Source organism: Pinus tabuliformis, chromosome 5_2 (assembly GCF_031772625.1).
Source record: "Pinus tabuliformis cultivar Carrire ecotype Pingquan chromosome 5_2, CPIR1, whole genome shotgun sequence".
Taxonomy (NCBI): domain Eukaryota; kingdom Viridiplantae; phylum Streptophyta; class Pinopsida; order Pinales; family Pinaceae; genus Pinus; species Pinus tabuliformis.
Genome location: NC_142306.1, coordinates 183,617,982 through 183,641,425, shown reverse-complemented (window position 1 = coordinate 183,641,425; position 23,444 = coordinate 183,617,982). Strand labels below are relative to the sequence as shown.

At 35.5% G+C, this 23,444-nt stretch overlaps 1 protein-coding gene across 1 annotated transcript in view; it reads right to left on the bottom strand.

Annotated features, from left to right (window-relative positions):
- The window catches only part of LOC149158152 (uncharacterized), a 45,623-nt gene that overhangs the window by 315 nt on the left and 21,864 nt on the right, over positions 1-23,444 (bottom strand). The window lies entirely within an intron of this gene.

Below are 23,444 nucleotides of genomic sequence, written 5' to 3'. Positions count from 1 at the left end.
GGATACTATGATATGACCCAACCTCCTAAGTACAATTAAGGAAGTGGAGTCGACAAACTAGGAACCTTACTGACTTTCCCTAGGAGCTAGAGGACACCCATGAGCTAAACAACCACTCTAAGTGCCCAAACCTTGGGCTAGATTGTTGTTTTAGTGACTTGGGATCACAACCACATGCATGACAAGGCCTCCATATGATTATAGGCCTCCAATCGCATGCATAATCCTATAAGGGAGTGGTTATGGCCCAAAACTTCTAGTTCAAAGGGTGCGGTCTCGGATTCTGAGCCAACATTTCAGGCTAGCCTCCTGACCACTACCCATAACACAATGAGACTTTCTAGAATGATAAATAAAATAAGAACAAATCCATTCATACAAAACTTGATCAAGGACTTGACCTAACCAGGCCTAACCATGATAATCATTTCATCAAACATATTGTGAACATGTAATCTATAGGTCATGAATGCATACCTGAACATAGGGTTCTAAAAATTATCTGAGACTCACCATGAAGGTGTAATGCCCTCTCATAATAGCTACAATAACATATGTTAGTCCATGCATTCATCAACCATTCATACATTCATCAAAACATGTCAAGAGCCATAAGTAATATACATCACATGACCAACATATAACCAACATATAAATTATGGCAACCCATCGATAATATCACCAACATAATTGCTTTCAAATATACGTGAATCACAATAGAAGAATAACTCTTATTAACATATGAAGATACAAACCAAGTCAGGGAATTCCACGTACCACTCGACCATAGATTGGGCTGAACCAAATATTTCTTTCATCCAATCACCCCCATGCCATATTCCAAGTATGAATGTGGGATCTCATGGAATAAACCAAGACAAACCAAACTAGGGTTTCCAGAGGCCAAACCACCTCAACCCTCAACCAGTGCTTCCACCTCACAGTCGGACATCACTAACACCAACCATATCGGTCTCTACCCAAGTTTTCCAAGGCTCCAGAGCCTTTGTTCCAACCGCGGCTCCACGAACTAATAACTCAACCCACACCTTGCAGGGATATAGAGTGTTTATCCAATTTTACTCTAGGGACTAGTAACTCAACCCACTAAGGGCTCCAGAGTGTTTGTCCCAACCTAGACTCCAAGACAAGTAACTCAACCCATGTTGTTATAGGGCTTCCAGAGCATTTTTCCCAACCAACGACTCCAAGAACTAGTAACTCAACCCATAGCCATAAGGAACCTAAGAACCAACCAGAAAACAATAAGTGGAAAAACCCACAACACTATAGTTATCTAGGAAATTGTAAGGCAAGGCTAAAACCACTATCAATCCTAGTAAATCTCCATGCCAATGACAACACATAACCAAGAAACAACATGCATATACCATGCATGCCAAAATTAGCAAGGAAATCATATATGCAACTCGATACTTAGAAAGAAATCTAGCTGTAGTTGTTGATCCACGTGTTCCCTTGTGCTTTGTTTCTTTCCTTTGCCTTCATTCTCCAAATCCAATGTATGCCAAAGTTCTCCAAGAATACTCTAAGTGTGTAAGAGTATGAGAGAGTAAGAGAATATAAGAGAGCTCCAAGCTAAGATTGACAAAAGTTTGTGAATTGATCCTCATAAGCCTTTTTATCACTGAGTGCTCTATTTTCTTCATTTTCCTCTATTTTTCCTTCAATTTCCTCCTCATGCAAATTTATGACTCTTCACCTTCCATTTCTCCTATTTTCTTTTATTTTCATAAATAAATGCCAATTAATGCCACTTTGCCAATCACCTCAGCCATAAATAAACCAAAAATGACACCCACTAGGATGTTTTGCCCACCATTCAACTTGGAATACATGTCTCATGACCTTGGTCATATATTTTTACATTGAAAATCAACCAGAGGTTGTTACATGGAAGTCCATGACTTGGTTGGTATCTTCATATGTTAATAAGAACTAATTTCCTATTGTGATTTATGAACACTTGTACTGGTTATCATGTTGACATTATGGTTGATTTCCATGGTTTATATGTTTGTTATTTGTTGTTTATATGATGATTATATGATGTAACATATATATGGCTCTTGACATGTTTTGATAAGTTATTGATTGGTCGATGAATGCATGGACTAACAAGTGCTATTGTAGCTAGCTAGAGAGGGCTTAGAACCTTCTTGGCAAGTCTTAGATGAAGACTATCAATTTATGGTGAGATATGCAATCATGTCCTATAGCTTACATGTTTACTATATGTTTGATGTAATGTCTGTTATGGATTAGGCATGTCTAGGTCAAGTTCTTGGTTCAAGTTTGAATGTTTGGCATTGTCTTCATGTTAATTATGATTCTGGAATGTTACAGGAAGTTATGGACAGTGGTCTAGAGGCTATCCTGAAAAAGTGGCTTAGATCTTGGAACTGTTGGCACTAAACTGGAGGATTTAAGTCATAACTCCATGGAAAAAGGCTTGTGCGTGCGATTGGGGCCCCATAACTGCACTCTTGTCTTGTTGTGTGTGCCGTTGGGGTGTCAGGTCAGAGAAAAAGTGTACCAGCTCAGGGATTGATCGCCTAGGGTGGTTTTCGAGCTCCTGAGTGATCTGTAGTCCCTGTGGGATGTCAGTAAGTGTTCAGTTCATAGGCCCCACTTCCTTAAATGGAACTTGGAGGTCGAGTCTTGTCATAGTGACACTCGTCTCATGTTTACCCTGGCAAGCATGTGAAATTGGGTAAATGTGGGAGGATGCATTACATAATATAATTACAAGAAATGACGATCTTGAAGAGGCAAATCTCATCATAAGACGATGCAGAGTTGGATTTAGGGAATTCAAATGCATCAGTAGGTGGATTTTTAATATTTCTCACTTCATATATTAGAAATGAAAGATAGTATTTTGTTGCTCGTTCTATCAAACAAATGTGAAGAAAAAATTCCTTCATATAAAATTCAACTTGAGCATAACTAAGAGGCATTGAATCAAAATTCTTTATGAAATTGATGATGAACTTCTCCAAAAACTGGCTCCCAGGGTATAACTACGTCAAATTCTTGAGCACAATTCCCCAAACCACCTTCCTACGTCTGTTTCTGGATCCATCTTTGGATATGGTGTCAAGATTCAACATGTTCTTCAGTGTATCAATAGCCCCTACTATGTTTTTCCCCAGTCTCTGCCATTTATTCTGCACTAATGCATCCTCATCCCCTTGCCATATATGAACTGGAACATCATTGTTAGGAAATGGGTTATTGAGTTCCAAAGTACAAAATTTCACTTGCCAAACATAACCATCAGGTCTCGATGTACTAACTCAAACAATCCTTGCTTCATTGATGCCTTCAAAAACTGCAGAGGCAAATGAATCAATACATACAAGGGGAAAAGCAACTTTTGGATCCAAAATCACGCACAATATCGATATCTTGTTAATTTGGAATTCTTTGTCTAATATTAGCATTGGTTTATTGAGAAAGAGAAAAGTCAATCAATCTCAAGCAAAAGGTATTTTGTAGAAATCAAGAAGATAATTTGGATTTGGTATTTCATTTATACATAAAGAAAATCAAGAAATTCCACATTGCTACCCATGCAGTTTTGGATAACACAAACTCGTAATATGAAGAGGAGAATACAAGTGTGTTTTGATTAAAATAATTTGGCAAATCAAACTATTTTGGATGTTTTTCATTCAAATATTTATCTTTGGAACCTAAGAAAGCAATCCAAGTAAATAATTTCTTTGAAGTGGTGTTGTTCAAAAACATAATTGTATCCTCAAAAATGTAGTGGACTTCTCTATTCAGTAGAGGAGGATGTCTCGACTTTTAAAATGGATAGTTGGCCTTATGAATGGACTCTATTATGTTATCCTTTAAGTGATATTATGCTCCACCCTCTAATGTAATGGATCTGAACACTACCAGTCTCTAATTTCATTGAGATCCACTTACTAGCTATGAACTAGATGACCAAGACCTCGCAGGGTCTATTTTTGAAGGAGGTAACATCAAAGACACAAAACTAGCATAAACATGACATGAAAGATAGACTTAAACTGTTAGATGATTTTGGCACTACCTAGAAAGGCAGATCTTTATGTAAGCATCTTAATTCTATAGGTCATTTATCTTCGTGGATGGTTTGATAAATTTTTAATACTATTTAATTCCTTTCCAAGTGCCAAAATAGTTTAACAAATGAGGGAAACTAGTGCTTTCATTTGCCTTACAAGAGTGGTTTCCCTTCCTTGTTTAGGGAATTTTAAAGAATGTGTTGAACTATGTCTTGATTTTTTTATGAGCTATGAACAAAAAATTAAACTTTTGAGAAGAAATGCTTTGTTCCTCATTAAAGGAAAATAACCTTGACTTGGAGAGAAATTTGGAATCATAATGACATAAAGGAAAACCAGAAAAATTAAAAGAACATAAAGATGGCATGATATAAAATAAAATAAGGGAATGTCCATATGAGCAGAAAGTTAATTTTTTCATAGGGCTATATTTTTCTTTGCTTTAGATAATTACATTTCATCATTTACATATTTAATTCACCCCACAACATCATAACATCATTAACAACATATGAAATTATACAGAAAGAACAATATCATCATCAATGCAATGGAACATAAAGGAACAATAGAAGAAAAACATTCACACATAGAGACATTAGGCTTGGTAGGAGCGGGGGTAGGAGACAAAGGAAAAACCGACAAGGGAGAAAACCTTTTCAAATTCTTCCTCTTATTAGATTGTCATTGAATGTTTCAGCAAAGAGAGAGTACAATGATCCATTTCCTCATTCACAAGACTATCTAGTAAAACCAACCAAACAATATCCCAAAGATGAACCCAATAATAATACTAATCAAAATCATGATTCGAAAGCCTACTATCAACTGTCAACATCTGTGGTCAACTGACAGAATCAACAGACAACTGTCAAATGAAACCCTAGTTTCTAGCTGCATGGAGAGAGAGATATGTGTGCGGCTGAAACTTTCTAGTCTCATGCAAAGGCTTGCATGTGTGCAACTGCAACCAAAAGAACTTGTGTCAATCTTGTGGTTGCGAACCAAAAACTCTAATATGTATGTGCGAGCTCAGACCCTGCGATTTTAGACCTGTGCAAACGAATTCCTTGTGAACAATTACAGACTTGTGCAAACCAAACCAAAAAAAGAAGAATGATTGGTAATCACTAAATGAGAGTCACTTGACTTGTATTTCTAGCCATCAAAGGGTGTCAAATTTCTCTTTTGGGCCAACCTATCCTTTTGTGCACATGTGGGTTTCCATATTAAAAATGTATTTTTCCTTAACTAAATTATTTTTTTCCAAGGGCTAGTAGGGGTCTTCCTTGATAAGGAAGATTGTCCAAAGGACGTAATTTATCCTTGAGTTGCAAAAATTAACACTTCCTCTCAGCTAGGAAGATATTACTGACTGCAACATATGTCTCATCACAAGTATCTCAACATCATCAAATGTCATCTTTGCTCATCTCCACTCATATTTTCTCATCCCTCCTCATATCTGTGCATCCCTTCTCATATATGCTCATGCCTGCTCATCTATGCTTATCTATGATTCTCTTTGTATCTCGACTTATATCTTAAACACTCTCGAATCTAAAAGAAGAAGAATTTGACATCAGAGGGGAGTCCAAGCTACCACCCTCTATTCATCGAGGATCCACTGCTACCACTCGGAACAATCAGCAGGCGGGGAAACCAATGCTACTACCCAGAAAACATCAAAGAGCTTAACATAAGGGAGCCTTGCTTAACTTGAAACCACATCGAGGAGCCCATCTCGACCTGGAATCCAATGAAAATGAGGAATGTCCTATGGGATAATATCACCTCATGTCTATGACAGTGGGGAAGGTCCTATGGGACACTATGACCCCAATTCATCTCATAGGGGAGCATGCGTCTTCCGCCCTATGTAGAGCAATATGAGAGATAATATCTTATCCATCCTAATACCAAACGATCTTCCCAACAATGACCCTCAAGAGTCATGTGGTAGAAAACATGCATCATAATCCAACTTTAGTGAGATACCCGACTTACTAAAGGTAAGGATCACACACCCCCAGGCTTTCTCAACCCATTGGCCAGGTGGGGAGCAATAATCCGAACAAGCCTGCCTTTTGGATATGATTCTAACTGGGTTATAATCTGCTAGACCAAGATAGGGGAGCATACATCTTCTACCTTATGGGTGACATATAGGGGAAATACCCTATTGTCCATAGGTCCTTCAACCCTAGGAGCTCTATGGCTCAATTCCTCACCCTCTGAGCTTAAACAGGGGGGAAGAACTATCTTAGTGTCCTTGATCAGACCTTCTCTCTATAGATCATAAACATATCAACGTGCTCATATTTGATACTTGCTTAAAAAGTTCACTGAAAATTTCAATCATCCTACCTCATGCATTACCAAGAGTAGTGGTCCTCTATTTTCATGTTCACGTAGACATCAAATCAAATATTATGTTAAAACAAATACATGACATAAAAGGATACCTTATTCTTCCTTTCTCCCTCTTACAGATGTAGCAACCACAAGCCTAAGCTTGTCTCATATAGAAGTATTGTCTCAATGCATGAAGATATCTCTGTCCCAACAATATAAAAGATTTTCTTCCAATCAGATCCCACTCTACGGAGTATCATTTTCGTGTTCAAAATTTCCTCAAACAACTCTCCAAAGAGATTTCTCAACCAAACTGTCTCATAGCTATCCATGTTAGCAACAATGTACTCTACCTCGGTCTTGCTTAAAGCTACAAACTTCTATGTCATCAAAATACCATGGCAGATCCCAAGCTAACACAACACCCAGATGTGCTCTTCCTGTCAATAATACTTTCTAGCCCAGTCAACATTAGTGTATCCATGTAGTCATACATCTATGGAAGTATATCTCAAACTAATATTGATCGTCCTATGCAAATTTTCTTGGTGACAACTCAATGTGCATGAAGTGGCTCATTCATGAATTGATTCAGGTTGTTTTTTGCAAAACATGTATCTAAATGGGTGTTCACAAGGAAAATCATTGCTTCAATCAACTGCCATTTGCCAAGTCAGGTTCAACAATATCTTTGCATAACTTCCTGAACTTCAATTCCATTGGGTGTCCAAGGATTTGGATTCCATCATGAAAAATAACTTCACGACATCCTTTCCTTTTCCAAATTTCTAATCCTAGAAAGTAGTGTGTCATGCCAAGGTCTTCCATATCATTCTCAGAGGCCAACTCCCTCTTACTTTTATCATCATAACCTTGTTACCTGCCAAGAATAGATTGTCAACATATAAAACCAAAACCAAAATCATACCTTGGACCATTTTGAAGTAGAAGTTTGAGTCAACACTTCTTCCAGGTTTTATTAGGTAATTGCCAATGAGGACATACCATGCTTAGGAAGCTTGCTTCAAGCCATACAATGATTTCTTCAAAACATAATACTCACCAAAACAATATACTCAACCTCAAAGAAATCAATATTGTGCAATCAAATTAACCAAGCCTACTTATCAAGCCTTAAATGTCAAATGAAAGCCATAAAAGTTTATGCTAATATCATTATCAAACTCTACAGACTAAGTTCTAGGTAGAGCTCACACCAAAATATCAGGTTACAAGCTTATCTATTGTCATGTCAACAACTGTCATTTACCAAGCATCATCGAGCCAAAATTTATTAATCCATCCACATGATCATAATATGAATCGTTTATGTCCCTAGATGTAAGTGGATACACCAAGGACAAGTCATATATGTTCCATCCATTCATTGTGAGATCACTGCATAATGAAGCACATTTGTTTACACTTCAACCAATGTGTTAATACCAATGATTGAATACAAAATCAATATATAATACCAATATTAATCATTGAGAGTCAGTATTCCCTTAGTTGTCATGCCACATCAAGGCAAATCACCATTGCAAAATTTGATCAAAATTGCAACTTGTTATCATTGTGAATTCAATCAATCCATAAGCCAAAACATACCTATGAACTGTCAATCATCATGTCAAAATTCCAATATTGCTTATCTATATTAAGTCAAGCCAATAAGCCAAATCTTTGTCAAACCCTTGCAACTTTTACCAACTATTGTGACATACTAGCTTCAATGATCAAATCAAGACAAATAACATACTGATATGCATACTGCAGATCCTGCAAACACAAGATAAGTCAAGACATTTAGTTTCTCTGAAACAAGTCAAACATTATGTATATCTCACAGTTCCTTAAAACTTCCCTGCTCATAGGACTCTTTATCATCTGCTTCATGAATTAATCAGCTTCTACTTTAATTTATTATTCATTAGGTATTTATTTATCTGTTTTGGTCGGTAGTTCTTCTCTCAATCTATCACTCAATTTCTGTCCTGATGATGGATTCCATTTGGGATTCGAAACGTTGATAATATGAACATAGTACTGTGGATGATCCGAGTCATATTTTTCCAAAAGATGACTACAAAAGCTTGAAGTCTAACATAATTTCCCTGTACGAAGGGGATACATGGAATGATATATGTTATCTTGAAATTTCAAGGATAAAGATTGAAAGAAGAGCTGGCGACCTGCAAAAATAAAATAGTATATATATTTTAGTTTTATGAATTAGTCAACTTCTACTTTAATTTATTATTCATTAGGTATTTATTTATCTATTTTGGTCAGTAAATTATTCTCTCAATCTATCACTCATTTTTTGTCCTAAAGATGGATCCCCTTTGGGATTCGAAACGTCGACAAGATGAACATAGTACTGTGGATGATCTGAGTCATAATTTTCCAAAAGATGACCACAAAAGCTTAAAGTCTAACATAATTTCCCTGTATAGAGGGGATATATGGAATGAGATCTGTTCTCTTGAAATTTCAAGGATAAATATTGAAAGAAGAGCTGTTGACCTACAAAAATGAAATAGTATATATATTTTAGTTTTATGAATTAGTTGATTTCTACTTTAATTTATTATTCATTAGGTATTTATTTATCTGTTTTGGTCGGTAAATTCTTCTCTCAATCTATCACTCATTTTCTATCCTGATGATGGATCCCCTTTGGGATTTGAAACATCGACAAGATGAACATAGTACTGTGGATGATCTGAGTCATATTTTCCAAAAGATGACCACAGAAGCTTAAAGTCTAACATCTGCTTCATGTCTGTAGATTTGTCATAATCTTGGTGCACTTTTGATTTTCATGCATAGGTTCTAATTTTTGTATGCTTCATGCTCAACCGCACCCATAGGCCTTCTTCCATGTGGCTAGGAGGCCTATAACCTCACTATTAATCCTTTCTCCCAACGACTGGGGCTTAAACTATGAGAAACCTTCTCTACTCAGATCAGAACTTGTCAAAACTTCTTCAATAACATCAAATGGTCACTCATGTCTAGAAATCTTGTTTCAACAATCAAGAGTCATCTGCAAATAATAATAGGTGTTGGGATTTTACGAAGAGTTTCTCTCTTTGTATGGGAAGCCACTTCAATAAACATTAATCAAGGCATCAACCTGTCTATCATAATATTGTTATGCATCGACAAAATTTTTAGATCATGGAGTCAAACTATATCGGGTTTTGAAACATATATTCATCATAGTCATAACAAATCATCGTCAACTACTTCATTTTCACTATGGACATGTCATCAAATATTCATGAATGGTTAGTGTCATATAATTAGGGTAAATCACAAGTGTATCTTCATACTACAAGAATTATAATCACAACATCAATTCTTTATCATATTACTCAACCATCAAGATAGGGCATCCAATTTTATCACTTTTCACATTTACTAAGCTTAACAAAACCTAAGCAAGATCAATATGAGTATCAAACTTATTTCTACCCTTTTATCATTAGGGTTATCATGCTTATCAACAACATTAATAATAATATCGCGTTATCAAAATCAATGTTTCTATCTAGCTTTATAAAATCAGGAAATCCATCATGTAAATAAAATGTAAGATACTTGCCAATTATCAAGAGCACCATAAACCAAACTTGCTTTCATATGCATGCATAAGTCATTTATGAAGGTTATATTCTCGTCATACCTTAGGGCTTAACTTTCCATCCAATCTTGCAGTTATATCATAACACTAAAACAATATACTACACATACCTTGTAGTATTCATATACCTTTGCAACGTGTATCACTTATCTGTCATTGGTAGCTATAGTACTTTCACATTATAATTTTCGGATGCTACTTTGAAAACTTTCAAAAACTTTCTTTAGGTAATTCTTTCCTTTTCTAGCACCAACTCTTCACTTCCCACACTAGCTCTCCAAAGAGATTTCTCAACCAAATTGTCTCACATCTAGCCATGTTAGTGACAATGTACTCAACCTTAGTCTGCTTAAAGCTACAAATTTCTATGTCATCAAAACATCATGGCAGATCCAAGCTAACACAACACCCAAATGTGCTCTTCCTATCAAGAATGCTTTCTAGCCCAGTCAACATTAGTGTATCCATGTAGTTATACATCTCTGGAAGAATATCTTAGACCAAGATTGACCGTCCCATGCAAATGTGCTTGGTGACAACTCAATGTGTATGAAGCGGCTCAATCATGAATTGATTTAGGTTGTTCTATGCAAAACATATATCTAAATGGGTGTTCACAAGGATCATCAATGCTTCAATCAATTTTCAGTTTCCAAGTCAGGTTCAAAATATCTCTGCATAACTTCTTGAACTTCAATTCCATCGAGGTGTCCAAGGATTTGCATTCCATCATGCCAAATAACTTCACAACATCTTTTCCTTTTCCAAATTTCTAATCCCAGAAAGTAGTGCATCATGCCAAGGTCTTCCATCTCATTCTTAGAGGCCATTTCCCTCTTACTTTTATCATCAAAAGCTTGTTACCTGCCAAGAATAGATCGTCAAAATATAAACCAAAAATCAAAAGCATACCTTGGACCATTTTGAAGTAGAAGTTCAGGTCAACACATCTTCCAGGCTTTACTAGGTAATTGTCAATGTAGACATACCAGGATCAGGAAGCTTGCTTCAAGCCATACAATGCTTTCTGCAAACATAATATTGACCAAACCAATATACTCAACCTCAAACAAATCAATATTGTGCAATCAAATTAACCAAGTCGACTTATCAAGCCTTAAATGCCAAATGAAATCCATGCAAGTTCCTGCTCATATCACTATCAAACTCTTCATACCAAGTGCTAGGTAGAGCTCACACCAAAATATCAGATTACAACCTTATCTATTGTCATGTCAACAATTGTATTTTACCAAGCATCATCCAGCAAAACTTTATTAAGCTATCCACATGATGATAATATGAATCATTTATGTCCCTAGATGTAAGGGCATACACCAAGGAGAAGTCATATAAGTTCCATCCATTCATTGTGAGATCATTGCATATTGAAGCACAATTGTTTACACTTCAACCAATGTGATAATACCAATGATGCCAATACATAATTAATATATAATACCAATATTAATCACTGAGAGTCACTATGCCCTTACTGTCGTGCCACATCAAGGCAAATCACCATTGCAATATCTGATCAAAACCATGACTTGTTATCATTGTGAATTCAATCAATCCACGAGCCAAAACATATCTATGAATTGTCAATCATCATGGCAAAATTCCAATATTTCTTATCTATATTAAGTCAAGCCAATAATTCAAATATTTGTCAAACTGTTGCAACTTTTACCAAATATTGTCACATGCTAGCTTCAATGATCAAATCAAGGCAAATAACATACTGATATGCATACTACAGACTCCTGCAAACACAAGATAAGTCAATACGTTCACTTTCTCTGCAACAAGTCAAACATTATGTAGATCTTACAGTTCCTTAAAGCTTCCCTGATCACAAAACTATTTATCATCTGCTTCATGTTTATAGATTTGTCATAATCCCGGTGCACTTTTGATTTTCATGCATTGGTTTTAGTTTTTGTATCCTTCATGCTTAGCTACACCCATAGGCCTTCTTCTATGTGGCTGGGAGGCCTATAACGTCACTCTTAAGCCTTTCTCCCAAATTCTGGGCCTTGAACTACGAGAAACCTTTTCTACTCAGATCAGAACTTGTCAAAACTTCTTCACCAACATCAGATGGCCATTCATGTCTAGAAACCTTGTCTGAACAATCAAGAGGCATCTGCAAATAATAATAAGTGTTGGGATCTTATGGAGAGTTTATCTCTATATGGGAAGCCACTTCAATCAACATTAATCAAGGCATCAACCTGACTTTCATAATATTGTTATGCATCAACAAAATTGTTAGATCAAGGGGTCAAACTATATCGGGTTTTGAAACATATATTCATCATAGTCATAACAAATCATCATCAACTGCTTCATTGTCACATATGGACATGTCATCAAATATTCATCAAAGGTTAGTGTCATATAATTAGGGTAATTGACAAGTGTATATTCATACTACAAGAATTATAATCACAACATCACTTCTTTACCATATTACTCAACAATAAAGACATGGAATCCAATTTTACCACTTTTCAACTTTACTAAGCTTAACAAAACCTAACCAAGATCAATAGGATTATCAAACTTATTGCTACCCTTTTATTATCAGGGTTATTATGCTTATCGCAAGCATTAATAATAATATCGTGTTATCAAAATCAATGTTTCTAACTAGCTTTATAAAATTAGGAAATCCATCATGTATAATAAAATGTAAGATGCTTGCCAATTTTCAAGAGCACCAGAAAGCATACTTTCTTTCATATGAAAGCATGAGTAATTTATGAAGGTGACATTCTCGTCATATATTAGGGCTTAACTTGCCATCCAATCTTGCAGTTATATCGTAACACTGAAACAATATACTACACATACCTTGTAGTATTCATATACCTTTGCAACTTGTATCACTTATTTGTCATTGGAAACTATAGTACTTGCATATTACAATTTCCATATGCTACTTTGAAAACTTTCAAAAACTTTCTTCAGGTACTTCTTTCCTTTTCTAGCACCAACTCTTTACTTCCCTCACTAGCTCTCTTTTCCTACAGCTTAGATGAAACTCAAGAATTGTCTGCTTATCACATCTCATCTAGAGATTAGAAGTATTCAAATACTCAAATATGCAGGAAGGCTAAACAGTAATCAAAACAATAAATCTAGTATCACAAATAAATAACATAAATCTAGAAGGTACTTATCTTTAATGAAAAGTGATCATCTCCCACTTGAACCGACCTCCAAGAGTTAGTATTATCCATGTAACATTATTTCCTTCAATATTCCCATTGACTTCATGAGCAACCATACCTAATAAGGTTATCCCATCTAGGGTTACAATAATTCTATCACAAATGCTAGAACAACTTCTCACTTATCATGCTAGGTTTCCAAGATTGTAAACCTCAAGCCTTTATCATCTTCTAGGGTTTCTTTCAAACCCTAACCTCCTGTAATCCATCAAACCATAATAACCAGATTGCCTAGGGTTTCCTTCAAACCCTAGGATTCTTTTAGGTCTCCTCCATCTTCTCTTTATTCCATCAAAGGTGTCTTATCAGGGGTGATCTCAATGAATTTTCTTCAGCCCAATCCTGATACCATGTTAATTTTTCTTAGGGCTATATTGTTCTTTGCTTTGGATAATTACATTTCATCATTTACATATTTAATTCACCCCACAACATCATAGCATCGTTAACAACATATGCAATTATAAAAAAGAACAATATCATCATCAATGCACAGAACATAAAGGAAAAATAGAAGAAATTATTCACACACAGAGACACCAGGATTGGTTGGAGACCAGGGAAAAACACCACAAGAGGGAAAACCCTTTCAAATTCTTCTTCTTATTAGATTGTCATTGAATGTTTCAACAAAGAGAGGGTACAATGACCAATTTGTTCATTCATAAGGCTATGCAGTAAAAACAACCAAACAATATCCCAGAGATGAACCAAACAATAATACTAATCAAAATCATGATTCAGAAGCCTACAATCAACTATCAACATCTGTGGTCAACTGACAAAATTAACAGTCAATTGTCAAATGAAAACCTAATTTCCAGTCGCATGAAGAGAGAGATATGCTTGCGGTTTAAATGTTCCAGCTGCACATAGAGGCTTGTGTGCATGCGGCTGTAGCCAAAAATATTCTCTGTCAACCTTGTGGATGCGAACCATAAACCCTAATCTATACATGTGAGCTCAAACCCTGCAATTTCAGACCTATGCAAATAAATTTCTCACGAACTAATTACAGACCTATGTGAGCCAAACCAAAGAAAGAAGAATGATTGATAATCACCAAATGAGGGTCACTTGACTTGTATTTATAGCCATCAAAGGGTGTCCAATTTCTCTTTTTGGTTGACCTATCCTTTTGTGCACATGTGGGTTTCCATATTAAAAATATAATTTTCCTTAACCAAATTAAATTATTCCAAGGGCTAGTATGGGTCTTCCTTGATGAGGAAGATTTTCCAAAGGAGAGAATTTGTCCATGAGATGCCAAAATTAACACAAAACCCCTTAGAGTCCCAACTTCATTAGTCGTAAGTCCTTTACAAGCTCAAAAAAATATTTTTAAGCCTTGAAGGCATTGGTTCCAATGCTTCAACGACAACTTGGAAGTATTTTGATACATGTTTCAATAAGTAACATGTAGGGATTTTAGTCCAAGTTGTGGATGAAGTCCTATAAGGAGATAATGAGTGGGTTTGGTCTTTGTGTAAAGGCTCACTTCTTAGATATTTGATCACATTTGGAAAAAACAGGGCTTGACTATAATGATTGGTTCACTTGGGCCAATTATTATTAAGGTTAGGATACGATTTATGCACAATTGGATTGCTTTTTTGTTCCTTGAGAGCATATGAATTTCTTAGGAAGAGTTTGCCTTGTTGATATGGTTACGGATGTGATGGGATTAAATCATCTTTTGGTGCAAATTGTGAGCTTCCTGGGTCACAATGTTGATTTGACCCCTTCTTCCTTGTTCAACTTGTATGTGTATCATTTGGAGTTGAAGTACATCTTGATTTGTGTCCTTGTTCAAAGGGTCAAATTATGTAGGGTTATGTTGTGACCCTAAATACCCAAAATGATCTGGCAGAAATGGTTAGCTATGATTATTTATTTATATATCGTTTTATGGCCTTAACTATAATGTTAGCTATTAAAACAAGGAAATATCTTCTCACTATCTACTTTCTGATTTTGCTTGTATGCACTGTATTGCCTTGTAATCTTGCATTTCATGCTAGGAGGTCTTGCAATTATTTGTTATCATCAGCTAATAAACTATAATGTGTTGCTTCTTTAATATTTGTCTCCATTAAATGGCCAAATTCCAATGAAGAGGAAGAACAAAAGAATGTGACAATCTGCATAAATCCAGTTCCAAAAGGTCTAACCTATCTTGAAATTCCACAAAGTATGCCTTTTAGGTCATGAAACAACCATCTAAAAGTCATATATACTGAAGTCTCTTTATATTTATGTGCAAGGGTATTCTCAAGATCCACTTACTAGCTGTGAACTAGATGACCGAGACCTCACAAGGTTTTGTACTTGAAGGAACTAACATTAAAGGCACAAAACTAGCTATTTGGTTTTTTGGCCCCTAGTTTATAGTATCTCCCAAGAGCCCATATATTGGGTGCCATGTCACAATAGTGTCTAGTGGAAAACAATCTTAACGAAGGTGTCCAAGAAGATATCCAATTAAGTTGTAAAAGAAGAATCATGTCCTTGCTGAAGGAATTCTAATTTGCAATTCTAATTCATGCTTTCCTTGTATAACTTATAGTACTATGTTTTTATATCTCTTCCAATGCATTGAACAAAATTAGAGGTTTATCTTGATGAACCAAGATTGTACCATGTTAATATCATGGAACCAACCTTGACTAAGAATGTCATTTCTATGCTGTTGAATGGCTCTACGAAGATTCAACCACTACTCTAAATAATTGGCATAAGCTATGTTACATCAGCAAGAAGTACACCCCCACACTTCCACATTTCTCTCTTTGATGGAACACATCAACACTAGACTTTGTTGCCATGTTCATATATTGAACATGTTGCATCTAGACACATCCAAGTCGGCTCAATAGTTTTTCTTAAAAAAGTAGCTTCCATTATCTTCCAACACTCTTCGTAAGGCCAAAATTTTGCCTTAACTCTCTTTCGAATTTGTCTCTTTTCACTCTTCCTTCATTTAGAAAAAATTCTAATGGATTCTATATTATTTTCTTCTTCTTTCATTTATGCAAGGTCCATAAGATTTATTGAACTTGAGGTTCTGAGATGTCAAGCAACATTGATTAGAGACTCATCAGCACTACTATATGCAAAGGAAAACACACTCAGGGATAGCTCTTCATCAACATAAGAGTATTTTCCCCATATAGTAACTCCAACGAACACATAAACAACTACAACTATATCATTCAAGGCACTCAATCCCCACTAAAAATATTGGTCGATCCAAGGTAGAGCAATTGCAAAAACAACATTGCAGACTTACAACAACGCATGTGAAAGTCTTCGGCTTTGACCTCATTGAACATGCCAATTGCAATATGCTCTGGAGGGTAACAAATACAACACACTTCTCTTGTAATAAAAGATGAACATTTGGATGCAAAGGTCCTCTTATGCAATGAGCAAAAAGTTATACTCACCAAAAACTTGTGGGTCAATGCAGAATTTGTTAATGGTGTGCTTGGCAAACTCATTTCAATATTATATGCACCTAACTCAAAGCACCTAGACTTGTCGTCCTTCATGGTGGTTTACTTTCACCAATATAAAGGAACACCATGGGAAATTTCAAATCCAACATATGTACCCATTTCGCTCATTACAAGGGGTTCATGTTGGCAATGCCCCTTTGAGTGACATGGGATTTAACAATACATAAATTATAGGGTATGACATTAGACAAGGAAATTGTAGACATTGGCACCAAAGAATGACAAGGTTTAACATTCACTTCCATATCAAGAGTAAGATTGTTGTCGAACCTTCATATCAATCCATCAATTCCATTCTCATGCTTCTCACGCATGCAAGATAATCCATATCTCAAATGTAGGCAACAAGAAGAATCATTGCTCGCGTCAAAATATCCACAAGAGAATATACTCTAGTCAACCATACACTCTATCTTCTAAATTTACCCATGGTAAACATCACTTGCTACTTAACCAACTTTAACATACAATTTCTTAATATTGCATTTAACCTCACATTGTTCTATTGATTTTTAGATAAAAGGTTTATATTTACTTACGTTGTGTAATTTTTTTTTTAATGCTTTAAACATTCAATTTCATTAACAATTACTATTTCTCTTTTTTTTATAACCAACAGATATGGATATAATCTACTTGTACATTCTATACGAATATTGTCGAGAAATTCAACAATAGGTACTTGCCTTATAAGATATACAAACCAAGATCATGTCACCACAATCTTTGCCTCTTCATTTTTTGCGGTCAACTATTATCTTGCTTTACAAGATAAGAAAACTCCTGCAAAAAAATAACCCACATCCATGAAAGATATGCAATCAGGAAAATACGTGCTCACTGGCAAGAACATCATTCACATATTGATACCACACTAAATATTAATTGGTGTTGTCGATGCCATGGCTCATCCCATCTATATGATTAGTTCCTCACTGTCTATGAAAATAAAAACAAACACACCTCTCACATATCCATACTTGCTTTGTTATGAAACCAACTCACAAATAGATAGAAAAGAAAGATCAAGCCTTAGAATTCAGCCTCTTCGAGGGGGAACCTCCTTTACATTACAAAAATGAACAATTCTTGGATGATACAAATGACAAGACCTCCTTTCTATATATAGGAGTCTAAGGGGTCATAATATAATCAGCACCGACATAACAATAATAATGTAAGGGCACAATAATAATAATAGTGGTCTTCTATGGGGCACAATAATAACAATATGGGGACTACATGGGCACAACAATATTATAAGGGGGTTGTACTAATAACAATAAGGGGTTACACTAGTAGTATAGGGACCTAACATGCCCCTCTCCTTCAAAAAGTGTTGTCCTCAACACTTGAGTAGTTCTTGATGCTTCTGTATAAAATTCTTGTCCTCCTATGTGGAATCTTCAGTGGGTAAGTTCTTCCACTTGATGAGATACTCTAAAATTGATTTATTTCATAGTTGTCGAGTTCTTGTTTCTGTGACTACTCCAGGTTCCAATATGATTTTTCCTTCCTCGTCAAGTGGAAATATTGTTTGAACTGGGATCTTTTGTAACTTTTGAATGAGTGGCCACACTTGTTCATCCTTCTTCCATTCATCCCTTGCTTCGTTTATCCAATTTGGTTGGATAATAGAAATAGCACCAAACAATGCTTCCACATCCTCATCCTTTCTTGAGAGTGCATCTGCCACAACATTTTTCTTTCCTTTTTTGTAGATGATTTCAAAGTCATAAACCAACATCTTTGTGACCCATTTTTGTTGCTCTTCAGAGGATAATCTTTGTTCTAAAAAGTATTTAAGACTATCATGATCTATTTTTACCTTGATGTGTCTTCCCATTAGGTAGGGTTGCCATTTCTTAAGTGCATGTAGTATTTCCAACATTTCCTTCTCATAAATAGCTTTGTGTAAATACTTTCCTTTGATTGGATGAATTTCGAAAGCAATGGGTCTTTCATCTTGCATTAAAACAACACCAATTCCATTTCCTAAAGCATCACATTCCACAATAAAGGTTTTTGCGAAGTTCGGCGTGGCTAAGACTGGTGCTTGGTACATTGCCTCTTTAAGGTGTTCGAAGGCCTTTGTTGCTTAAAGAGTCCATGAAAATGCATCTTTCTTCAATAATGTTGTTAGAGGTGCTGCTATTCTCCCACAATTCTTAACAAACTTGGGATAATACCTTGTCAACTCGAGAAATCCTCACATATGCTTTATGATGTGGGGATTTTCCATTCCTTAATGGATTTAATTTTGCTAGGGTCTACCTTAACACCTTCATGAGATACAATATGACCCAGATATTCCACCTCTTGTAAACCAAAGAAACATTTGGAGCTTTTTGCATATAATTGTTTCTCCTCCAATAGTTTGAGCACCCTCTCAACATGTTGAATATGATCCTTCCAAGACTTGTTGTAGATTAGTATATCATTAAAAAATACTAACACAAATTTTCTAAGGAAGGGTTTGAAAATGGAGTTCATCAAACCTTGAAATGTAGAAGGTGCATTGGTAAGGCCAAAAGGCATGACCAAAAATTCATAATGAACCTCATGAGTTCTAAATGCTATTTTCAGAATGTCTTCAATCTTCATTCTGATTTGATGATATCCTAAACGAAGATCCAACTTGGTGAAGTAAATTGATCCATGCAATTCATCCAATAATTCATCAATGACAAGAATGGGAAATTTATCTTTAATAGTGAGGTTGTTGAGCTCCCTATAATCCGGACACATGCGCCATAATCCATCCTTCTTGTGCACCAATACTACTGGAGCAAAGAAATAACTTTGAATAGGTTGAATTATACCAGCCTCTAGCATTTCTGCAACCATACATTCAATTTCACTCTTTTGGGCATAGGGATATCTGTACAGCATGATGTTTGGAGGAACACTTTCTGGAATCAAATGAATAGCATGATCATGATCACGAATAGGTGGGAGGCCTTCGGGAGTCTCAAATACCTTGGAATGATTGTCAAAGACTTTTTGGAGATCTGGAGAAATAGATGATTTCTATGTGGGAACCTCTAGCGAACATAATTGTGCAATTACGCCTCATTGTTCCTTCTTTAGAAGCTTTGTCATACCGTTAGAGTTGATTATCTTTCCTGGTTTTCCTGCAATAACCCTTAATTCAAATTCCTTTCCTTCTACACAAAATTTCATGAAAAGTTATTGAAAATTAAAAGCTATTGTACCCAAGGATTGTAGCCATTGGACTCCTAGTACAACATCAACACCACCCATTGGAATGGAAAGCATTGGGCTATTCAATACATATTTTCCCATGGATAGCTTGATATTATGGCACTTTCCAGAGCAATTTATGGTTCCTCCACTTGCAACCATCACTTGACACTCTGGTGCTGGATATAGGAAGCAATTCAATTCCTTGGCTGTCTTACAATGAATAAAATTATGGGTACTTCCCGAATCTATCAACACTATTACCTTTTTCTTCTTGAGATGTCCTTCTATCTTGATAGTTTGAGGAGTGGTAATTCCAGCCAATGCATTACAAGATATGGTCAGATTCATTTCTTCTTTATCTAGGGTTTGTTCCTGGAGTATATCCTCTTCTTTTGACATTTCTTGTTCCTTTTCTTCCTCCTCTTCACAATCTATTCTCAACACACTTATGACCTTTAGTGTATTTGCTATCACAACTGTAACAAAGCCCTTTTGCTCTTTTTACTTCCAATTGTTGTGGTCTCAACCTTGTACATTGTGGAAGGCTAGGGGCAACAACACTTCCATCTTTATATTTGTGAGTGGTAGGCTTCCTGGTTGCCATAATTTTGCTTTCAATTTTTCTTGCTAACCTAAACGCCTTCTCCAATGAATCAGGTTCCCAAAGGCAAACATCATGTTGGATATTATCCTTTAAAGTCCCTATGAACACATCAATCCTATGATCCTTTGGAATATCTTTTACTCGTATGTTCAATTTTTGAAGGTCCTCAATGTGCTCCATCATTGAACCCTTTTGTTTGAGATTTATCAATTGGCTAAAAAAGGTGTTGCTTTTTTTATCCTCATAATGTGCTATCATTTCTTCCGTAAAAATTGCCCAAGTGACAATTTGTTTACGAGAGCAAAGCCATTGATACATACAAATTGATCTGGTTCCAACTATAAAGTTGCAATACGTACCTTTTGTATGTTTTGCACATTATGGAGATTGAAAAATTGCTCCATCTGTAGTATCCATGTTCAGGGATCCTTGCCATCAAACTTCCTCATATCGATTTTTGGAACATGGTGGGTCTTCAATCCAACATTAGAGTCTATGGAATCATGATTAACATTTATTTTGTTCTCATCATGAGTTTCCTTCACTACCCTTTCACCATTAGTAACCATTTATTGTAGCAACTTATTCAAATTTATCTTCAATTCTTCCATCTTAGCGTCCATGCCATTCATCTTAACATCCATGCCATTCATCTTAGCTTCCATGCCATCCATCTTAGCTTCCACGCCATCCATCTTAACTTGCATGCCATTCATATTAGCTTCCACGCCATTCATCTTGGCTTTTGTTACCTTTTGTGAGAGTGAAATTTGTTGTACTTGGTCTTGTAATTTTGATATATCATGTTGCATTTCTTCCTCTTCTTCACGAGTCATGCTAGAGATTTCAGGTTGCTTACTAGGTGTTTCCATTTTCTTTCTTCGGGGCATCAATTAATGCTAATAATTCTTCACTATTTACTTTGAATTCCTTCAAACTAATTTTTCAAACCAATCTTATGCAAAAATTAAAAAAACTACACACCTTTTTTTTCACTTTGTAAGAGCTCGATATTTAATCTGTTGTATCTCTGTAGATGCGGATCTCAAATATCTGAAATCACGTCCTACAATATTCCTTTGAGTCCTCTTTCTAACCCCTCAAGTCTGATCAAGATTGGATTCTCCAAGGAAGAGTTATGCCAAATCTCCCACGATGACTTGATTATAGACTAGTTCAGTAGAGCAAACTTGTACAAAGTGCCACGTGTCACTGTTTCAACCTTAGTACCTGAAACTGATCTACAGAAACCTATAGGCCTTCCTCTTTCTGAAACTTTTTACGAATTTTCAATTTGATGCTCAGACAAAAGTTATGACGATTTTCCCCAGGTCACCTGTTTGGAATGTAATTCAGGAGTCTGCAAAAACCCTAAATTCCTTAGATCATATCTTCGAAAATATAGCGAGACAAGCTATGAAATTTGGACCCAAACTTCAGAATGATTTCGGCTCAAATGGGTTTTTTTTAGTTTCTGAAACATCACAGAAAATAAGTTATAATGAAAATTCCACGATGACCAATTTGGAGCAGCGAAACCCTAGAATCCAAAGCTCTGATACCAAATGTTATGAAACCAGCTCACAAAAAGATAGAAAAGAAAGATCAACGCCTTAGAATTCAGTCTCTTTGAGGGGGAAAACTACTTTACATTACACAAATGAACAATTCTTGGATGATACAAATGACAAGACCTCCTTTCTATATATAGGAGTTTAAGGGGTCATAATATAATCAGAGCTGACATAACAATAATAATGTAAGGGCACAATAATAACAATAGTGGTATTCTATGGGGCACAATAATAACAATATGGGGACTACATGGGCACAACAATATTATAAGGGGGTTGTACTAATAACAATAAGGGGTTACACTAGTAGTATAGGGATCTAACATGCTTACTTTGTAAAAAATATGACATCACATACTTTTAAAGAGCCTTCATTTGAATTACACTGTAAAAATTCCACAAATGTTCTATAAATGAAAGGTTTAATTGCAATATGTTATTTATTTATGTATATGTTATTTGCATTTTTTTCTTTTCAACAGTTCGAGGGTGAACATGGGAATCTTCTTTATGAAGTCTTTCAATTTTTGGGTGTGTAAATTTGTCACAAGCTTGATGAGTAAATGGAATTTTGTTTAAAATCAATTAGAAATGCAATTTCATGTGGATTTTTTTTTGTCAACAGAGTTGTGGTGAGATTCTAGGTTTATCTTATAATGTTTTGATTTAAATTTTATATGAAAAACCCCTGTATTTTTCTTCTCTTTGATTTGAGTATGTGTGCCATCTATATGAATGATAATAGAAGCATGGCCACTTATAGGTGGAAATCCTGTAGAAATCTGCAAACTTATCATGTAGAAAAACTCTTAAAATAATATCGATAGTTTGATGTCACTTGGATCAACCCCCTGCACTTCAAACCTAATTTATGTGTTGCACCTTCCTAAGAGTTATTAGTTACCTAGAATCTCCAGTTTAGGAATGATTCCATATTTAGGTTTAATATTAGAATATTTGTGAACTAACTTATGGCCATACATGACAGGGTAAAGTTTTGTGGGAATAAACAAATCCATTTGAAATAAAAAATTCAAAGAATTTCAATTGAGAGGGTTTAGCCCAAGGATTTTAATTTTTATACTGTGGGGAGCATATTTCCTAACATATTTTGAAAAACAGAAGTAATATCCCAAGGGATTGCAATGTTTATACTATGTAGAACATCTTTCCAAACATATTTTGTAAAGGAACAATTAACACAAATTTTGTC